The following is a 22,620-nucleotide window of genomic DNA, read 5'->3' on the forward strand; positions in this document are numbered from 1 at the left end:
TGCAGGGAGCCCCATGCAGGACTCCACCCCGGTCTCCAGGATCACGCCCTGGGCCGCAGGCGGTGCTAAACCACTGAGCCACCCGGCTGCCACTTGCACTTGTTTTAGTGCTCTGCAGTCACAGTTCAAAGTTCTTAATTTTTGAACAAAAGGCCCCATATTTTCTCTTTTCCACTGGGCCCAGCAAATTGTCAACCTGTGGTACCGGCCCCAGCTCTCCTCTTTTCTTGAAGGCCTTCTTTGATAAAGGTCAATTGTATAAAAATGGAGTTAAAAAGGATACTTCTCTAGACCTCTTAGCAGCTACTAAGACATCAAGAGACACAGAAGGGATGGTTCTATTGATTAAATATACCGTTGTTGGAATCATGACGACCTTTCTGTTCCAGAGCTCACCTCCCACCCCTCATTATATTTCAGGGCCTTTGAAGAATACACAGAATGTGAAAGTGCCACACTTCTGAAGGCAACAATGTTTGGTTTCTTGCCCAAGGTGGAGGCAGGTGAGAAATGAGATGTGTTAATGGGTGCTCTGGGACTACTTTCACAGATGTCCTGGAAGGGCTGGTGCAGGTGTGTGTGTGTGAAGCGGGGAGGGGAGGACACTTCAGGAAAGAAACTGAGAGGCTCTACAGCTGGGCTGTCCAACACGTAGTCACAAACTACAAGTGGCTGTTGCACACTTAAAATGAGGCAAGTCTAAAATAAGATTTGCATCGCTCGTCATCAGAAAATGCAAATCAGAACTATAATGAGATACCACCTCGCACCTGTCAGAATAGCTAAAATCAACAACACAAGAAACAACAGGTGTTGGTGAGGTTGTGCAGAAAGGGGAACCCTCTTGCATTGTTGGTAGGAATACAAACTGTTACACTGTGGAAAATAGTATGGAGGTGCCTGAAAAAGTCAAAAGTAGAATTACTCTATGACCCAGCCATTGCACTACTATGTATTTACCCAAAGAATACAAAAATACTAATTCAAAGGGATACATGCACCCCAATGTTTATAGCAGCGTTATCTAAAATAAATTATGTAAACAGCCTAGGTGTCCATCAACTGATGAATGTATAAGGAAGATATGGCATATATGTACAATGGAATATTATTCAGCTATAAAAAGCATGAAGTCTCACCATTTGCAACAATATGGAAAGAACTAGAGAGTATTTTGCTAAGCGAAATAAGTCAGAGAAAGACAAATATATGATTTCACTCACATGTGGAATTTAGGAAACGAGCTAAGGGGGAAAAAAGGCAAACCAAGAAACAGGCTTTTTTTTTTTTAAGATTTTATTTATTCACGAGAGACACAGACACAGGCAGAGGGAGAAGCAGGCTCCATGCAGGGAGACTGATGTGGGACTTGATCCCAGGACCCTGGGATCACGCCCTTAGCCAAAGGCAGACACACTCAACTGCTGAGCCACCCAGGCGTCCAAAGAAACAGACTCTTAACTATAGAGAACAAACTGATGTTTACCAGAGGGGAGATGGGTGCGGGGATGGGTGAAATAGATGATGGGGTTTAAGGAATGCACTTGTCATGAGCACCAGGTAATGTATGGAAGTGTTGAATTACTATATTATATACCCGAAACTAATATTACACTGTATATTAAATAACAAATTTAAATAAGACTTAAAAAAATAGATGTTAACAGTTTTAAAAAATAAAATGTGTTATAAGTGTAAAATGTCCACCAGATTTTAATGTCTGGTTACAGGAAAATATTTTTATAGTGATTACATGTGAAATATTTTGGATATATTGGGTTAAATAAAATATTAAAATTAGTTTCACTTGTTAATTTTTACTTTTTAATGGAACTACTAGAAAATTTTATATATGTAGTTCACATCATTTCTTTTGGAGAGCACTGTTCTAAAGATTTCTGAGTATTGAAAACTACTTAACTTAAAAAATGTTCAGAAAACCTGCCTCTCCCCAAAAATCTCACATTGCCCTTCTTCAAAAGTACTCTGGTGTAGTCGAGAATGGAAGACTTATAGTCACTCATAAAGGAAAGTCTCAAATTTCGGTCACCAATTGCCACTAAAACCAATTCAGATGCCAGCAGGACTGTTTCTACTGTCTAGTTTTGTAGAAGTAAACTATAGAGAATATAGATAAGGAAAGGAAGAATTAAGCAAGGGAAGGTCACTTCACCAACCTTAGCTCTAAATTATTGTGTTATTACAAATTATGGGATTATGGCAGCCTTGGCCTGACTCCCCTTTTTTCAGTCATGCTATCTTAAAAAGTAATTAGCTGTAGTGAAGAAATTGCCTGGTGCACTGCTCAGAAGTATAGATGCAGCAGAAAATTATATTTACGCTCTCACTTAAGCAGCTTCTTTTCGTTATGGAAAATAACAATGGGTGGGCTCCACTATCTTAATATTCAGTGTTTTGAATGTCTCTTAAAAACAATGTGTTAGGGAAGCCCAGGTGGCTCAGTGGTTTAGTGCTGCCTTCAGCCCAGGTCATGATCCTGAGGGCCTGGGATCGAGTCCCACATCGGGCTCTCTGCATGGAGCCTGCTTCTCCCTCTGCCTGTGTCTCTGCCCCTCTCTCTCTCTCTCTCTGTGTGTGTGTGTGTGTTTCATAAATTAAAATCTTTAAAAAAAAAAAAAGCAATGTGGTAAGTGAAGAGGTCCGCTGTTTATTGGAATGTATTCCTAACCCAGTCCTTCTAGAGCCTCTAGTTTCCTAGAGGAAAGTGGCCCTAGTGTGGGAATGTGGGTGGAGGCTGGGGGGTGGGGGGTGGCAGGGAGGAGGGAGGACTGGTGCCTTGGAATAACTTGGAATTCTAGACTTTCTGCAATTGCCAGTAGGTTGAAGCTCAAGCATTTCTCCTGGGACCTAATAAGACATATATCAAATAGATGTATACTAAGAAGAGCTAGCTTGGTCTTGTCCTGATCTTGACTTTTGGTAGTGAAGGCATCTTGACCTATAGTCTTCCTTGTTAGAAATTTTTTTAACTACAAATTCAATATCTTAATAGACCTAGGACTATTCAAGTTATGTACTTAAGTGAGTCTTAGTCGTTTGTGTGTAGAAAGGAATTCATCTATTTCATCTAAGTTTCAAATTTATGGGCATACAGTTGCTTATGATACTGTCCTATTATTTTAATGTCCAAGACCTGTAGTAATGTCCCCTTTTTCATTTCGTTGCTTTGGTATTTTATGTCTTTTTCTCTTTTTTATCAGGCAGGCTACAACAGTCTGGTACTGTTGACATTTTGGGCTGAATACTTTTTTATTGTATAGGGCTCACCTTTCTAGGATGTAGGATGTCTAGCAACATTCCTGACCTCTATACCCATCAGATGCCAGTAGCACTGCCTCTCCATCCTTACCCCCACCTCAACTGCAACAGTCAAAAATGTCTCAACATTGACAAATGTCTCCTGAGAAGCAGAATTGCTCCTAGCTGAGAACCACTGCTTTAAGCTACCAATTATCTTTTAGAGCAATTCAAAAAATAAGAGAAAATATATCTTTTGTATTTTACTTTCATTTTAACTATTTCTGGAAATCTTCATTTTTTTTGTATAGATGCAAATTCTGTTTAGTATCATGTTCTTTCTGTTGGAGGAAGTTGTTTTGACCTTTATTTTATTGCAGGTCTGTTGATAATAAATTTTCTTGGTTTGGTTGGTTTTTTGTCTGTCTTTTGAAGTCAATTTTTCCATCATATCTGAAAGATACTTTCCCTGGGCACAATATTCTGGGCTTACAGTATTTTTCCTTTAGTGTTTTATAGTTATTACTCCACTATATTCTGGGTTACATATTCGTTTCCTGTCCCTCCTTATCCAGGGATTGAAGCTCTTCGTCTTCTCTTATTGCTGTTCTTACCCAATACTGAGAGCCCTTTACCCGAGCCCTGGAGACAACAGAGTTTGCTGCCCCTTTCCCAGTGGCTTGAAGCCTTATCATTCATAGAAAGGGTATGACAACCAGACTTTTGTTCTTTCCATAGTGGGAGGTTACTCTCCTCCAGCAAGGCCTTCACCTCCAAAGGAGGCACTCACTCTCTGGTGTCCTGCTTTGTTCCCAGTTTTCCTCATCAGCACCCAGTGAGAACATGGAGAAGTGGAAGCAAGCTCCTTTTTTTGTCTGAGGCTTACAGAGATTGTGAACTTTCCTCCTGGTCCATATTTGGCCTTTAGCATCTGTTAACAATTTTAGCTGAATTCTTAGCATTCTGTATGGTACCTGATGTCTCCTCTTCAGTGCTCACATCCTATCTCTTCTTGGTGGGGCCAGCCTTTCCTTGGATCTCAAGTTACTTGCTGGGTCTGCGACCCTTGCTGTGATGTCCAACTATCCCAACTTGTGTGGTACTGAGGAGTTTCCCAGGACGTGGGACTTAAAGAACTAAAACTGGGAAAAGTCCAGTAGGTCACCCTAGCCTCAGCTCTCCAACAGGTTCAAGAGAAGCTTTTCTATAGTTTTTCTAGTTGTTTAGGTGAGAGTGATGTTCTTTCTAGGTTTCTACATCCTAGGTAGAAGCCAAATTGGTGAAATAATTACACATGTTGAAAGTGAACAAAAATGGTTCTTGAGATAGTAAAAAGCCATATTTGGTAAACATCTGTTTCTTACTAAGGCAGATGGGTTTTTTGTGAAATCCCTAAAATAGAGAATAAGCAAAATTAGTTTAGTCTCTTCCATTCTTTTGTCTGTCAACAACAGATATATCTCATTACGTAAATAAACTCTAGATGAAGAGATAGATTCTCACTTATTCTTCCTATAACTCTATTCAATATTCAGCTAGCACCAGATTTGGACTTTACTTCTAGCATGAGAGCAACTCCTATACATTTTTTAGTGAAATAAAAAAAATTAAAGCCCTTTTGTGGAATAAGAAGGCTGAGTAAAGCAATATGCTTTCGACAAGAATATTGACCACCTCTGAGTAAATGTGTATGTATATGTACACGTGTGTATAATTTTGCTATCAACTGTCTGGGAACATACTTGATTTATATTGCCACTGGTGATACATCTGGTCTTATGCTTTTTATTTCAGATGTCATGGGAGCCTGGGAGAGTTTGTGACCCCTCCAGGCAACACTAAGGGTAATGAGGTAGGCAGCCTCAAGGCAATGCTTTATATTTTGTGTGATGATGAAGGCTCTATCATTTGCACAGTTATTTGTTGGAGTATCTTTTTTTTAATTTTATGTATTTATTCATGACAGACACAGAGAGAGAGAGAGGCAGAGACACAGGCAGAAGGAGAAGCAGGCTTCATGCAGGGAGCCTGACATGGGACTCGATCCTGGGTCTCCAGGATCACATCCCAGGCTGAAGGTGGCACTAAACTGCTGGGCCACTGGGGCTGCCCTCCTTGGAGTATCTTTGAGCAACCAAGAGAAATACTTACAGCCGTTCAATGAGCTTGTAGGCTCTGTATATGATATCTTCCTTCTAAAATTGTCAGTATTTGATTAATAGAATAAATAAGAACGGAAATTGTAAGACAGGAGCATGTATAATCTCAACAGCTGTGGGATTTATATGGCTGTAGATATAATAACTAAGATGTATAGTGTTGATCATGTGTCCAGCATTTTCCTAAGAGTTTTACATCTATTAACATATTGAATTCTTACACATAGAAACTTCATAACAATCCTATGACATTTAAATAAAGTTGGGACATTTTAGAGTCCTTAAAAAAAAATCCTATGACATTAGGTATTATCCACATATTACATATTAGGAAAATGAAGGACAAAGAGTTTTGGTAATGTGTTCAAGGTCACACTGAACAAATGATGCTAATGTAGTCTGTTTAAATAAAGCTCATGTAGTCTGTTTCTAGAGTTCTTTTAACCACTATGACAAGGATAAAGAAGAGGTAATGATTTCAACTTTCAGGAGGGTTGATAGTAGTAGGAGTTGTGTATATGTGAACAAAAAAAGCCTTTCAAATAACCTTTTGATTTTAGGTTGTGTATCAAACATTGATGAAAGGAAAGCTAAAAGAGGACATGCTAAGGAAGAGGATTCAAAAAATGATAAAAGTGATGTTATGTACTCACTACAAGTCAACAAAGTATGAATTACACTGACAAGTTTGGTCAAATATTTGATTTAAACTTCATGTAACACAAATAACCCAGTAATGGCAGAAATGCTGCAAAAACAACTTGCAAGAAGATCTCTACTTCTCTTCAGGAGATACTTGAATACTTTCAGTTTCAAAATTGAAGATTACTTAAAGGCTACTTGCCACACAGAAGAAATTAAGGCTGAAAAGTTTTATCAGTTCCATGTATGATTTCGTGGTTGAGAATAAAACCAGTGAATGGTATGTAAAAGAACTTTGGTTTAAAGGTAACAATATGGACATTATCAACCCACATGAAACATAGATTTACAAATGACTAGAAAATTCAACAACTCTCCCAACCAATCCTTGCAATCAGACGACATATGGGGGACAGGACAGTCAATAGGTACGCCCACAATTTTGATGAAGTCTATTGGCAGAGACTCTTTCTTGAAAAAGTAGGATACTTTGAGGGCTTGTGATTGGTTTTTCAAGTCAAGTGGTTATTATAAGAAAATATTGTCTATAACTATGCATGGGATGAAATCTGTAACCCAACCTGAGAGCAATCACCAAAATCCTCTCTATTACCTACTAGATAACCTACATGACTTTATACAGCTCTTAGACTGACACTCATTTACATGTGAATTTGATATTCTCATAAAGGCGAAAACAATCTGGGCATAAGGAGAGAGTACTCCGATTGTGTTGAAGGGTGTAATAATGTGGAAGTTCTGGAGGATGTTTTCTTAAAACTAATCTTGACCAGAGTCTAAAACGTTTAGAGTATTGGTAATCCAGTATAGCTTGTGGTCCTTAATAAAAGGATGCTGTATTTGCTTTACTATAGTACTTGTCCTCAAGACAAGTGCAAGAACTTAATATACCAAGCTCAGCTACACATGATAATCCAGAATTTTCTGTTCAAAAGAATTGAAGGATGATGGCCTTTTGAAGGGCCAATTCAGTATTTAAGGCAATATCAATAATGAGTAGAAATGGGAGCGTTGCTTTACTAGGATCAGCTCTACTCCAAAACTATGTTTATGCCTTTTTTTTTTATGAGAATTACTTTTTAAATTGAAATGACCTCACAAAATAATTGGTTCGAGGCTTAGTGAAGGATGCCTTGTAGATAATGGGCACAAAGGATAATGGGTTGGAGTGTTTAGCGAATGTGGCTTTTCAAGTCTCACCAACTCCTCCCAGGACAGGTATTAAGGCTGGTAATACTCAGGTCTGCCTGCCCAGGATGGAGAAGCTTTCCAAGCCTACATTGTCCTGAAATTCTAGCATATTATATGATTACAAAAACTGCCTTTCAGAAGCCAGATCATCTGGATCTAACCTTCAGGATCCAGGAACGATCCTTGCTAAGCTACCAACATTATCTTGCTACATTGCCTACAATTGATATAATAATGATTAGACATTATTCTAGAGGAAGCTGTGAGGGGCATATTAATTTGGGTCTGCAGTGGTCAAATGTATAGTGGGAGCTAAGCCAAGCACTCTGGTCAGTTCCTACCACATAAATGGGAAGGTATGTCTGGGTGTTGAAGGTGTCTGTAACCACTCTCATGGTGCTTCTGGACATAACAAAACCCAACTGTATGTGTTTTTGCCATAGCCTTAGTAGTTTGCCGAAGATAAGGTACTATCTCCAGACCTAGCTGTAGGAACCACTTGGTTGTTCCAATACCTGTCTGGAACACACAAGGTGTTAGACAGCTACTGAGTAGTTGCCAGAGTCAGAAACTATAATCGCTGTTATCATTGTTTCCTCACAGAGTAATTGGCGAGGGCTGGTGTAATAGATATGTTGGTACTATGAATCAAAAATGCCAAGTATTAACTGTTTTTTGAAGTGTACCGAAGAATGTACTCCAGAAAAAAGTATTTTGTATAAATATGTAAAGTGCAAACTCATAAGTACAATTTGCACTGATCAATTTAATATGGTGCTCTTCGATCTTTTTTTTTTTTTATTACTCCCCTCCCCACAAAGAGACTTTCAGTATTTTCTCTTACAGAGTTTACAGATTTAAGGCCACTTGATGAATATAGCTTTGCTCCATAGGGGAGGATTAATGAAAAGAGTAGGATCATATGGTTACTACAAGTGGTACTAGGTATTTTATTTTTGGGTTGTATTTGGAGAGAAGCATCTTTGGAATATTAAGTTCAGACTGGTAAAAGGTAGGGTCTTCTCCCTTTATTTTAACTTGGGAGAAAAATTGACTTTGGGTACTTTTTCTTGTTAAAAGTTTAAGATGATTATTTACTTTTGCAGGTATTTTTACATTGGGGTCAAAGAACTAAGACTATAAATAGTATCATATCTCTGGGTTTTTTAAAAAGATTTTATTCATTTATTCATGAGAGACATGGAGGGGTGGGCAGGGACACAGACAGAGGGAGAAGCAGGCTCCATGCAAGGAGCCTCATGTGGGACTCGATCCCAGGACTCCAGGATCACACCCTGGGCCAAAGGCAGGCGCCAAACCACTGAGCCACCCAGGGATCTCTCATATCTCTGGGTTTTAAATAGGGTTTTTAGAAACTTAGACTAAATTTTTCTTGTCTTGAGTTATAAAGCTATTTGATTTTGTGAGCTAACTACATTAGGAACAAAAGTGATGGAAGCTATATCTTGGAACTTTGCAATCTTTTACACTTTCTGCTTTGGGAGTTGATGATAAATGAGGGTGGTGGGATGGTGGTAGATAGGATTAGTGCAGTGGCATTTGACTTATATGATTGAATGGAAAAAGGACAACAACCATTGATCTCATTATGCATTCAAATATAAACATATAATATAATGATTACAGTGTGTAACCACCACTGAGATCAAGGAAGGGAAGGTTGCCAACCTTCCACATGTTACTTCCAAATTGCCGCCCTCTCCCCACAGGTAACCAGTATTCTGATCTGTAGAGTAGTCCTTTTTGAATACTAGTGTTCCTCAAAGTATGGTCTGGCATGAGCATGATCTGGGAACTTGTTAGAAATGCAAATCCTTGGGCCCTTCCCAAGACTTGACACACTTATACATTTTTGTGTGTGGGATGTATACTTATGTGATTAAAGTATAAAGCAGTGATTCTCAAGCTTTAACATGTATGAGAATGACTTGGATGACCTATTAAAACAGAGATGCTGGGGCCTACACCTAGAGTTTTTGATTATCTCTTTCCGGTTGTTTTATTCACTGATTTTAATTTTCTTATGTGCTGGGTATGTTTGACTTGTGCTAGTCATTGGACTTGAAATGTTATTTTGCTGGAATAACTGTGAGGCCTATAATGAAAGTACTTTGCTCCAAAGAGTATTTGCATTTGCTTCTGCCAGGCACCGGAGGGCACTATCAGTCTGGGATTGCCTGTTCAAAGTTTGATATTTCCTGGACAGCTCAAGGGATTCTTACTGTTTTAATTCTCTTTAGATTATTCCAACTCTTGTTCCCTTCACTCTTAGATCCTAGAACCCAGACTGTTGTAGGGGAGGGCCTCCTGTCAGGTTCCCCAACTTGAATGGATCCAGAGTTTGTCCACTGCTTTACTCTGAAAGGCCATGAAAATGGAGAGTCTTACATTTCTGGGGTTAGCTAGTACTATCAGGGAAAAAGTAGCTTCAAGCTTGTTCTCGTCTCTAGATTCTTGACTTCTCTTTTGTCCTGATGATTCCAGACTATTTTATAATCTCTTTGATGCTTTTGAAAAGATCATTTTAAATATATTTTATCCAGTTTTTTTAGTTGTCTTGTTATAGGACTGATATGAACAACCTGAACCACCTTTACCAGGAAGGAAATCTGGAAAATAAATTATTAATGCACAACGTTTTTTCAAAATACTGTGGTTTTTCAAAACATTAAAAATCTATGGATATTTATATCCTTAAAAAAATTTTTGTTTTTAGCTTATAACTTCACCCAAACATGGGGGAAACAATATGGTTTTGTTATACAAACTCTCCTTATGAAAAGATTCCTAGGGTTGCATATTTATGACCTTTAACCATGCCAAATGCTTTGATATTTCTGGTGGGTTCCAAGGAATGCTTCCCACGACTTCAGAAAGCCTCACAAAATGCAGAGATGTGCCTAGTCAGTATCCATTTTGCAGCTTATGGCACTTTCTATAAGGTTTATTTTTGCCCATAGCTTTAACCAGTCTGGACACACCAAATTTAGGAAGCATAGATGGCTTACACTTTTATCCCTAAGATGGTTTCTGTCTGAGATAGCATGTGGAATGCCCCAAATTTTATTTACTGTCAGGTTCTAAGAGCTTGATAGATGATATTTTGACTATCTCCTCCTCCCCCACCCCCAAATAGTATGTCATATCATCTTTTTTCCTGTTTGACTCCTGTCTCATGTTGCTCCTTTGAGATAGGCAAGATTCTCAAAGAGAAAATACCCCTTCCCAACCTTGCTGATAAATCAAAATTCATCGTTTCTGGATAGAAATGAGTCTGTTAATATTTATCTTTAGGTATCTTTTGAAGGGGATTGGAGATGGAAATACATTAATGCTACATATGTGCATTTGGAAGGTAATCTGATACACTTTCTAGATGTCAGAGATTGTTAGGAATTTGGTGAGACACTTTATCTTAAATACTCTCACTGATGCTTGATAATTAAGATATGTAGCAATCTGTGTAGGCTGGGCTAGGGGTAGGAGTGAGCTATCTGTAGAGTCCTTTAAGGATTCTTGACAGTCATTTGATGAATGACCGGATCCCCTGAAGGTGTGGTAAGGGTCGGTTGTAGTGGAGCCCACGACCCCCGTATGTTGTGTGTCAGGATAAATGCCAGAATTTCTCCTGATGGTAGCAATCATTAGTTTATCTCAAATAAAGGCTATGACTCAACTAGTTGGAGCATAGAAAGCCTTAAGACAGTGAAGTGCATGCTGCTCCCCAGTACCTTTCTTTACCTTTATTTTTTCTCCATGAAATGTGCCCACAATCCGTGGGCTATGTCACTAGTGCAGGATGGGAGTCAGAGTCCTACCAGGTCAGAGGAACACTAAGTCTCCACAGTCTGTTTTTTTCTTTATCAGTCAAGAGGATGTCATCATCAATATCTAAATCAGTAAACCTGGAATTCTAGCTACCTTGTTTCTGGATCTAAAGTTCATGGTTTGAATATAGACTTTCAAACTGTACCCCAGGATGTAGGAACTCTCCATTTTAGAGTAACAAATAACGGGTGTGGGGGTGGGAGGAGGGTGCTTTCCGTATAACACAGGGGCTTTCCAACCATGACATTTCTTAGGTTACAATACTTAAAAAGTCCTGACCCAGCACAATCCACCCCTTAGTTGGTAACTTTTGTGTGGACCAACACACTGATCTCCAGACCAACATGATGCCATCATTATTTTCACAGAATTCATCCCTTAATAGAAATAGCACTTTCACAAATAATAAACTTCCTTATTATAAATTGCTACTTTACTAAAAGGTGTGGAGAACTAGGATCACATGAAGTCCACTCAGTTTAACCATTTCCATATGAACATAACTTACTGAATCCCATGTGTTCAGGGAGTTGTCCGAAATGTAGGCATTTTTCCTTTTTAATAGCACATGGTCCTCCTTCCTTTCCAGCTAGAGTATAATCTTAAGGACATGTGGTGGGAGACTACCATATATCTTATGGCTACAATTTCTTCAGCAATAATGTTGTATAGCTGGTCATCTGTAGCTGTATCACAGATCTTTGAAGTATCCCTGTCATTCTGACCTTGGAAATTATATAGTAAATTCTGTTCCTGAGCCCAATAGGGACTTTGGGGAGCCATTGGATGGCTCTCAGTGCTGGTCTAGTTAGTTCCAAATAGCGTCTCCCCCCTATATTCCTCAGGCAGTCAGTCACTGGTATACATTTGGTCCTCATATCCAGTAGGTGGGAGAATTAGGAGTGGACCTACACTTTTTACCAAAACTCAGAGTTCAATTTTTGGTCTTAATATGGATGTTATAATATAGGACTTTTATGAGCATTCTTGATGTTGCTAGTGCCTATTCCCTTTAGCTCAGACTCAGAGAAAACATATTTAGATAGGGTTGGGACTATGTCTTAGGACAACAGGAGCCAGGCTGTCTCAGGGTTTGAAAATGGACCATCTCTCATGGGTCCACTCAAATGATCAGGTACAATCAACCCTGTTCCAGCCGTTAGATATTTGGTAAGTCTAATGTTGCCCATCCCCACATATATTTTCTCTCTTAACTGCATTATTACTTTTAAGCTTAGCTTTTGCATAGGCTATCCAAGTTCTGAATTTTGCATGGTTTTTTACTGGGTACCATGATTTCTCATCCCTCAATTGTTCTAGAGGAAAGTATGTATCTCCAACAATTGGGATATGTATTACTCTGTATCTGCAGCCTCTAGACTATTTAGGTAACTTGGCATAGATCCAAACAAATAATTTAGTATTTTCCTGAGTCAATTACTGCAGGTGCTGTGAATCACCTGAGATGTCTAGGGCAATGTCTGTGATCATTCCTTCAAGGTAAAACACATTATCAGTATTTTTTGTACTAAAATGAGGACTATTGGCTTATTGACTGTAAGCTAGTCCTTCCATAATTCATCTTCAGTGTAGGTAGGAGAGACCTCTTTGAGTTTCTTTCAAAAAGTTTCTTCTTGGGCAGCCCCGGTGCCTCAGTGGTTTAGCGCTGCTTTCACCTGGGGTGTGATCCTGGAGACCTGGGATCGAGTCCCACGTCGGGGTCCCTGCATGGAGCCTGCTTCTCTCTCTCTCTCTGTCTCTTTAATAAATAAAATTTTTAAAAAAAGTTTCTTCTTTCAAAAAGCAGAGTTACCTCCAGCTATAGCAATATGTGATTGGCATTGAACTTTTGGGCAATGCCAGCTCCAAGTCAAAGAGTACCCCCCCCCCCCCCCCCCGCCCACAAGAGAGCACTCTACATACCTTCCTTACCTTATTAGGGGAACTAATACCTGGAATAGTATAATATACATCTTTGGCTTACTGAACTTCTTTGTTTTACTACAATAACGTTTTCTTTGAGAAGACTTTCAATGAAGATGACTTCATGAATGTAGCCAGTACAACAGTCTATACCTCAAGGGAGATTGGTTTGGCAGCAACCCAGTCCAGTTCTTCCCCTGCATCTTCCCAAGCTTGTTTCTGGAGTAGTTGGAGCCAAATAGCCCCTGGTAGAAATTGTTATAGAAAGAATGGTGAAGCCCTATATATAGAGTAGAACAGGGTCAGCTAGATGCTTTCTGTAGGTAGCTAAAGTTATCATTTAGTCAACCTAGGATGAACTGTAATAGGTGGCTAAAGGTTCTTTTTTGTATGAGGAGGAAAGAAACGAGAGGATGGGGCAGAGATAGCGTATCCTCCCTATTTTTATAACCTATTCAGTTGTTTTTAGTCCTGTTACCTCTGTTGGCCTATAGATTCCTGCAAGGGTACTTGTGACTTGGTGTTCGTGAAACATTTGTGTCTCAGCCACACCCCAATCTACCCCACCCTCCAGACCCACAGGTCTATTACTTGCACAAAAAGCCTCCTGTTTCCATGTGTTCCCAGTGGAGGAAGTGTCCTCATTTGGGGTCATGGGCCTCTCCTCTAGGGGCATTTGTCTCAATTGTCTGAAGCTTGGATATAGGATTGAAGGGCAGACATTATGGTTGACAAGCTCTATTATTTCTCTTGGTATTTCCTTACTGTGACCATTAATGGGTTGCCCATCAATTTGGGTTTTTTTTCAAGTTAGACCAATAGGTCTTTCTACTGAGAGCCTCTCCTTTTTCCTCTTTTTACATTTCATTCTGCCCCCCACCCCCGCCTTTTTTGTTTGTTTGTTTGTTTTTTTTTGGGGGGGGGGAGCTGAAATTCCCAGAAGTCTTTCTAAGCATGTTTTCCAAAATTGTGCATAGGAAAGATTGCTAGTTATCTACCCCTTTCTTCATTCTTCTTTTCTTCTTTATTAACAGAACCCTGATTTTAATAGAGCACATTTGAAATGCGCTCAGCTAAAAAAAAAACAAAAAAACAACACTGTCCATCCTCTGCTACCAGTAAGGATGACACAGTGTGACACAGTTGAGGGGTGACTGAATGTGTTGAGAAGGGTTTCTCATAAAGCTTCTTAAAAGGGGGTAACTTCAGGGCATATGCCCTTTTGCTTTTCTTTCTTACCCTTCTTCCTGCATGTATCTTAGGGGAGATGATGACATAGGACTGGCATCTTGCAACAATATGACCATGTGAGAATGGGGCATGCCAGAGTGGCTCAGTGGTTGAGCATCTGCCTTCGGCCCAGGGCGTAATCCCAGAGTCCTGAGATCGAGTCCCACCCACACTGGGCTCCCTGCAGGGAGCCTGCTTCTCCCTCTGCCTGTGTCTTTTGTCTCTCTTGTTCTGTGTCATAAATAAATAAATAAATAAATAAATAAATAAATAAATAAATCTTTAAAAAAACAAAAACAATATGACCATGTGAGAAAAGCCAAGTGAAAAGCCTGCATTACGTTTGAAAAGGCGGGGTTATATGGCAGATAGGTGCTGTATGTGAACTCACACTGCATAAATTTTGCACACTACCACCATCCCTGCCACCTTAGGTTGTAAAAAATCCCTTTGTCACACGGACCTATACTGCTCGTATATATCTGTTTGCAGAAGAACTGCACTGCTATTAGTTACTCTCACCATCTGAGACTTAGACACTTTTTTACACCTAAATCCTTTAAAAATAACTGTTCATACCAGTTTGCCCCCAGTTCAAAACTTGACATTTTTTATGAATGGAAGACCTAAAATCCTCCAATGGAGTAATGGCTAGATGATACAATTTGAAAACTGCAGATTCAGTTGACAGCAAGTTGGTTAATTTTGACAATTAGATTTTAAAAATTAATATCCACAGAAACTGGCTTTTGAAAGAGTAGTAATATAAACATACCGTGATATGGTTTACAACACATTACCCATTTTAAATGTTTAGATCCATATTTTAAGTTTTGTGGAGGTTAATACTCTTTTTTCAGATTCCTATTTATTTTCAGCCAGTCATTCCAGCTTTGTATTGTTTGTAATAATAGTGTATTATTTGTAACAGAACAGGTTTAAGGCCTACAAATACAAATGGTTATTTACAACAACTTAACAAAGTTCCAAAAAAGTTATGTATTACTTCCATGTGGTCCACAAAATAGACTCTACAAATGCCTCAATTTATAAAAATATCATTTCTGTATGTATGTATATATATATATATATATATATATATTTAAAATATCAAGCTTATTCTTTTTCCTAGATAAATGGGATAATAGAATCTTTTAGGGTTCTATTTTTTTCTGTAATGAGCTGGTATTAACTTTTTCATAAGAACATTTTTTTAGGGCAGCCCGGGTGGCTGAGCGGTTTAGCGCCGCCTTCAGCCCAGGGCGTGATCCTGGAGACCTGGGATCGAGTCCCATGTCAGGCTCCCTGTATGGGGCCTGCTTGTCCCTCTGCCTGTGTCTCTGCCTCTCTCTCTCCTCTCTGTGTTTCTCATGAGTAAATAAATAAAATCTTTAAAAACAAACAAAACATTTTTTTTAAATGAAAAGACATCCTCTTGATGGACATTTAACAAAAGAAATGGAAGACTGTTGCTGAGAAATGAAGAGCATTCAGGAGCAGCAGGAACCAAGGGATGCATGCTATTGCTACTGAGACACCACTGTCAACAATCCAGACTGCTCATGAGCTGCTCCTTGACCTCTTGCAGGACCTGAGGGGCCATGAGCCCTGGCTATAATGCCAGAGATGCTCTCTCTCATCTGCCTTTACTTCCTCGTGGTGCCTTGCCCCCTCCCATGTTAACATGTCTCTCTGATGCTTAAAAAGTGTGCTTTCATTTACAAAATAAACAACAGAATTTGAGTTATATGCCAAACCCCTGAGTAATGCTGAGAACATACCAGTGAAGCCAAACAGACCTTCATGGAATTAGTCTATAGTAGGGGGGATAGATGCTAGTCAGATCATACCAACATATGGAATGGGATAAGGACTATGAAAGAATAGGCTTCTAGGAGGTCAAGTTTTTGGGCAAATGGGGAGACCCTCATTACACTGAGCATTCAGAACTCCCACCTACAATGAGAACTGCAGGGGAAGAGCAGATACATGACAGTTACAGTGAGGGGAACAAGTATTTTGGGCAGAGGAAACAGCACACTTGAAGACCCCAAGACACTATGGACCTTATTGTTCTGGGGAAGGGGAGAAGATGGTGGCTAGAGAAAGCAGAGAATGGCTAGATAAGTTTGCAGAGCTAAGCAGAGGCCATATCACACAGGGCTTTGGGACTTAGGATAGAATTTTGTCTTTTTTTCCTAAGTCACAACACTGAAAGGTTTTGAGCTGAAAATAGCTGAATCAGATTAGTTTTCACACTGGCTCTGGTACAGGAAATGGATTGGAGGAAGAGACGAGAAGGACTGGAAAGAACAATGATCAGGAAGGGACCAGTCATTTCTATAGCTACCTTATGTAAATGAGGCAATTTTGGACTTTGGCTGAGAGTTTGTAACCTTGGCTAACTACTAGTTAGCATTTTCTGCTTTTGAGATGGTTGCCCATCTTCATTCTTCCCTATATGGGTTCCCACGTTTGCCATAGATAAACTTTTGGGTAGTGGTCATGTCTGAGTTATGAGGTAAATTCTTTGCTCTTCTCAATGTATTGAAGCCACAATTATGAAAAGGACTGAACAAATAATGGGTGCTTAGTATGAGGCAGGCAGTGTAGTAGGCACTGGCATATAGAGTAAAAAGAGTCCTTACTCTCATGGAACTTACTGGATTGGGAGCACAAATTAAATCTTACAAATGTGATTACAAACTATGAGATGATCATGTCTACCTGTCTTGTTCGCCACTAACAAAAGGTAGCACACTTCATGATTCCCAGACCCAGGGCTACCTGATATAATTGTGCAGTTTGAGTGTTGCACAGAGATGCCTGGCCAAGGGAGCTAACAGGGTCAAAAACTCTGCCAGAATTCGCCTTGTCTACCCATACCCTTGTGCAAGGCTACAACTGCCCAGAGGAAGGAAAGGTACCTACCTTTTTCTTTTGCAGCAACGTGTCCTATAGGTCAGCACTTCTCTTCCTGTAATATTAGAAGGGAATTCCTTATTCTTAAGATGGAATGGCAGGTCAAGCTTGTAAATATGTAGCTGCCTTAAGCACAGAAAAGTATCCAAGGTGAATGTCCTAAGCATGAGTGGATATAATTTTAAGCTAAGAAAAATGGAGTATAAAGAAGGCCTAGGACATAGATATTTTTAGGGCATAATTTTTCAAAACAGGTTCTGCATCTGCAGGACTTAGAGCAATGTTACACAGAGCTAAGACAGAATGGATAAAGACAACCTAGCAGCAGGACAGTGGAGGAAATCCCTGGTTGTGCATGAGGAAAGGTGGTTGTACGGGGTGATAGGATGTGTGGCATCACACTGGGGAATGCTGTGGTGGAGGAAGGGGATCCATCTATAAAATCATGTATTGGTTTCTGGATGCTGAGCGTGGCTAGTTAAACAGAACTTTACTCCTATAATATTAACATTTTAGTCTCCATTTTGAAATCACAGACTCTTAGCTTTTGGGAGTGGCTCTGCTTCTGGGAAGAATCCTGCCAGAATAAAACCAGAAAGAAAAGGCAAAAGACCAGGAGCCAGGTATCTTTAAGTCCTGACTCTTCCTAGTAGTTGTATGATCTTGGACAGGTGGAGTAAACTTCTCTGAGGTTTAATTGTTTCATGTGAAAACAGGAAGCTGCCTTCCTCATTGGGTTACAGGTCTTAGAAGATATTGAGATAAAACTTTGTAAACTGAAAAGCAAACTGAAAGCATGCTTTTTGTCATGAAACGCCAAGTTTCAAAGTGTCAGAGGCCTGACCCTGAGTTGGGTTGAGCTGACCGGGTTGGCTGAACTTCTGCTTTGGAGTGATCCATTTCTGAAGGTGAGTCTGGGCTCATCTGTCTTCTGGACGTGTCAAAGGTGTTGATTACGCTCTAGCATTGATGATTGAAAACATTTAAATTTGTCATACAGACCCAATACAATAGGTAGTTTCCTGATTCGGACAAGTTGTGTTCTGACCACAGGACATCTGTCTTTTAATGGAATCTGTGGTCAAGATCTTTTCTCCTTTAATGGGTGTTGTAAAATTGAGGTTAACTTTCAGGCACCAGCACCACCCTTAACAGATGCATTAGAGAGCTCCTCTCCCCTCGGTTGCTAGTTTGTTGGGCATTGCAGCCTACAGGACTATTTCACTGCTTCCCCTTCCCAGGCTCAGGCCCTCACTTGCCCTCTTTCTCTGACAGTTATTTTGAGCTACTGAGGATCATAGAAAACAGTGGCAAAGGTAAGTAAAATATCTATATCAGCCTTTTTTTCTCTCTCTCTCTCTCTGGTGATCATTACTGAATAGCAGCCAAAATGCAGTTTACTCCCAACTTCTGAAAAGTTGGGGGGCTCAGACCAACTAGAATAAGAACCCTAAAAGGCATTTCAATGCATCTTACCACATATATAGGAAAATTGCCTTCCCCTCTTTCCAAGTTAAGACAGAAGTCCAGTGTTCAATCCACACCCATCCAAAAGGGTGTTGAGTTCAGTTTGTGTGAGGACATTACAAAGGTCAGCAAATTGGCAGAGTGAGAGGAAACGTGTCCTCCACAATGAACAAGTATAGCAGAAGGCTAGTGACACCACTGCACGTGGGCATTCGTGTAGCAAGGTGGCTATCACAAGGCCAGAACTGGACCATAACTACAAAAAGATCCTTGAAAGCAATGCCAAATGGAAAATATATCTGTGTCTTTGTGAGGACACACAGGGAGGTTTCTTTGTCTCCAAACCAAAAACGATCTTGAGTCTCATGAATGACAGCTTTCTCTATTTCGTGGAGACCTTCTTCTTGTATCAGATCAAGTTCCTCATTTTCACAGGCTTCTTTGATGCCCAGAGCACACATATGACAAAAAAAATATGCAAAAGGTGTGAACAGATCACAAACACAAAAGATGTAAAAGCAGTCCATAAACATATGAAAAGATATCCAATCTTACTCAGAGAAATGAAAATTAAAATCACAATGAAATACCATTTCTTACCTTTCAGACTGGGAAAAATTGCATAGTATAATATTCTGATGCAACGTTATAAGGAGACCCCTAACCCTCATATGTTGTGGGTAAAAATGCAAACGAATAAAATCATTGTGGAGGAAATATAACAGTATTTCACAAAATGACATAATCATTTACCTTTTGGTACAGCAATTCCATTTCTGGGAATGTACCCACTTGTGGGACTCTATACCTCTAATCATATGACAATGTGTGTCATGAGAATATTCACTGTGGCACTGTTTGTAATTGCAATACTGACAACAACCATCAACCCAGGAAATTTAAAATGATTATGATTAATATGACAAGGGCTCTAAGGGGGAAACTAGCATGCAAGAAGATATGGGCAATGTAAGCAGAGAGATGGAAATCCTAAGAATCAAAAAGAAATACTGGCAATCAAAAACACTATAACAGAAATGAACAAATGCCTTTGATGGCTTATTAGTAGATTGGACACAGATGAAGTTTCCCTGAGCTTGAGGATATACCAATAGAAATATCTAAAACTGCAAAGCAAAGAGAACAAAAAGAATAGAAAAAATAGAAAAAAGAATAGAATATCCAAGAACTATGGGTTAGTACAAAAGTTGGAACATACATGTAATAGACATGTCAGGAAAAAATAGAAACAAAAGGAATATATGAAATAATGACTGAGAATTTCCCTCAAATAAATATCAGACACTAAACACAGATCCACAAAGTCTAGAGAATACTAAGTAGAATACATTTTTAAAAAATACTATACCTAGGGATATCATTTTCAAATTACAGAAAATCAAAGATAAAAAATCCTGAAAGAAGCCAGAGGACAGTCTACAAAATCACAACTTGAACTAATTAGGTAAGGTTACAGGATAGCTGGTTATCCTAACTCTAATGAAATATAGAGGTCTCTAAAAAGAGACCAGACACAAAAACTGACTCACTTGTAGAAAAGCACAGGAAGACTATAGGGTCAGATCAGAAGTAGGGAAGAAGGTTTCAGCTAACACTTTTTTTTTTTTTTAAAGATTTTATTTATTCATGAGAGGCAGAAACACAGACAGAGGGAGAAGCAGGCTCCATGCAGGGAGCCTGATGTGGGACTTGATCCCAGGACTCCAAGATCATGTCCTAGGCCAAAGGCAGGCACTAAACCGCTGAGCCACCCAGGGATCCCCAGCTAACACATTTCTTCAGCTGCTAAAGTCTGGATATGAAGTGGTATAATCTGAAAGAACAGGATCCCCAAGGAGCCACAGAAATAAGGGATTTCATACTTGCAGGCTTTTCTCCATGGACCCCACAAGGTATTCATTCACAAATAAGTCTGATTGGCAGAGCAGGGGGCTAGAGGAGAAAACATCTGTGAGGCACAGGCCTAGGGGAGGGGAGCAGGCTCCGTTGCAGGAAAGGCAGGAAGCCTTGTCTGGAAATGTAGCCACTGAACCAAGGGCAGCAATCCCTGTTACTCTCAGGGCATAGGTGAAGACTGATTATGGCTGGGAGGAGCAGAAAGAAAAAAAAGTTCTCATGGGCTCAGACCAACAAAGGTGGTCTGCTGGGGAAGGACAGGGTCACTGAGGTCTTACCCCTGAAATTCAGGGATATAGGGCCTGCCTAAGACCGGTGGGATCAAGGCATCCTGTCCCAACTAGGCAAGCAAATACTGGTAGTAAGAAGCACTTGCAACCTACCTCTAGGAGAGGATCAAGAGGGTGGAGAGACATCCTCTCTGAAACACAGGCAAAGGTAAACAGTAAAGGCCTAAAGCCGAGAGTGGAGCAGGAACATGGAGAAAAAGGTAAACCTGTCCCACCGTAAGTAGAGGGAAGCACTAGAATTGGAAGCTATTGGTGAACTGAAAGTAAATATAGAAAAAAAAAAAAACCCATCTTAGTTCCTGCCTAAATTGACTCAACCTCCCTCATACTTACGGCCTAGCAGAAAAGTGCCCAATTCGGGCATAAATACTATTTACCTCAGTCCTTACTGTCCTACACACAATGTCTGCCTTTCAACCAAAATAAAAAATACACAGAAAAAAAAAGGAAGAGATAAAAATATATGCCAAAGTAAGCAGCAGAACTAGACTCTTATATGATTCACATGTTGGAACTATAACTTAAATATTTAACTATAATATGCTAAAGGCTCTGGTGGAAACGGTGGACAATATACATGAATGAGGGAATTTTAGCAGAGATATGGAAACTATAAAAAAGTGCCAAATAGAAATAATATGATAATAGACAAAACGCACTTGTGGTAATAATATTGCAAGGTAGGTAGAGAAGAATGCTATTTCTTCTGTGATAAAGATATCTACAGAAAATCCATAGCATCATACTTAACTGGTGAAAGATGGACTGCTTTGCTTGTAAGTCAGAAACAAAGGATGTTTACTCCCAAAACCCTATTCAACATCAAACTGAGTTCAGTAAGATAAGAAGAAGTGATTTTATACTTATTGGAAAGGAAGAAATAAAACTGTTTCTATTCATAGATGAATGATCTTTTATGTAGAAAACCCCCAAATTCTACAAAACAGATACTGAGACTCATAAGTGAAGTTATCAGCCACAAAATATACAGTCAATATAAAAAAAATCAATTGAAAACAAAATTGAGTTCTACATTGTAAAAGTCAGTGATTGGAAATTTTTGTAAATAATACCATTTATAATACACTAAAAAACATGAAATACTTGAGTATAAACCTAACAAAATATGCATAGGATTATATGCTGAAAACTACAAAATAGATTTAAAAAAGTAAAACCCTAAGCAAATGGAGAGATACGCAATGTTCTTAGATTGGAAAACTCAATGTTGCTGAAATGTCTTTGCTCTACAAATTGATCTAAAGGTTGAACACAATTCTAATCAGAAACATTATAGGCTTTGTTGTACAAATAGACAAGTTTCCATATAAACTTTATATGGAAATGCACAGGACCCAGAATCCCCAGAACAATTCTGAAAAAGAACAACAGTGTTGAAGCCCTCGTACTGCCTGATTTTGATGCTTACTGTGAAGCCATAGGAATTAAGCTGTTGTGGGCTCAGTGAAAGAACAGACATGTAAAGGGTAGGAACGAGATAGTTTTATTAGCTTATTTTGGAGTTGATCATTTCAGATTCATCTTTTTTAGCTGATTGATCCTTTCAATTTGTAGATTGGTGTTTATTTCTTCAGGTATAGATGTTCCATATATATTTTAAATTTTTTAATACTTTATTTAAATTCAATTTGCCTTCTGAAAAAAATAAAAATAAATAAATAAATAAATAAATTCAATTTGCCGACATATAGTATAACACCCAGTGCTCATCAAGTGCCCTCCTTAGAGCC

The 22,620-nt window shown here is 39.2% G+C and overlaps 1 long non-coding RNA gene across 1 annotated transcript; it reads left to right on the plus strand.

Moving 5' to 3' along the window:
- The first annotated feature begins 420 nt into the window (after window positions 1–420).
- LOC140598222 (uncharacterized) lies at window positions 421–6,369 on the plus strand. The gene is made up of 3 exons (XR_012000430.1): window positions 421–503; window positions 5,053–5,110; window positions 5,978–6,369. It is a non-coding gene; the product is annotated as an uncharacterized lncRNA (long non-coding RNA).
- The last annotated feature ends 16,251 nt before the right edge of the window (window positions 6,370–22,620 follow it).

The sequence above is a fragment of the Vulpes vulpes genome, chromosome 3, assembly GCF_048418805.1.
Source record: "Vulpes vulpes isolate BD-2025 chromosome 3, VulVul3, whole genome shotgun sequence".
NCBI classification, from domain to species: Eukaryota; Metazoa; Chordata; class Mammalia; order Carnivora; family Canidae; genus Vulpes; species Vulpes vulpes.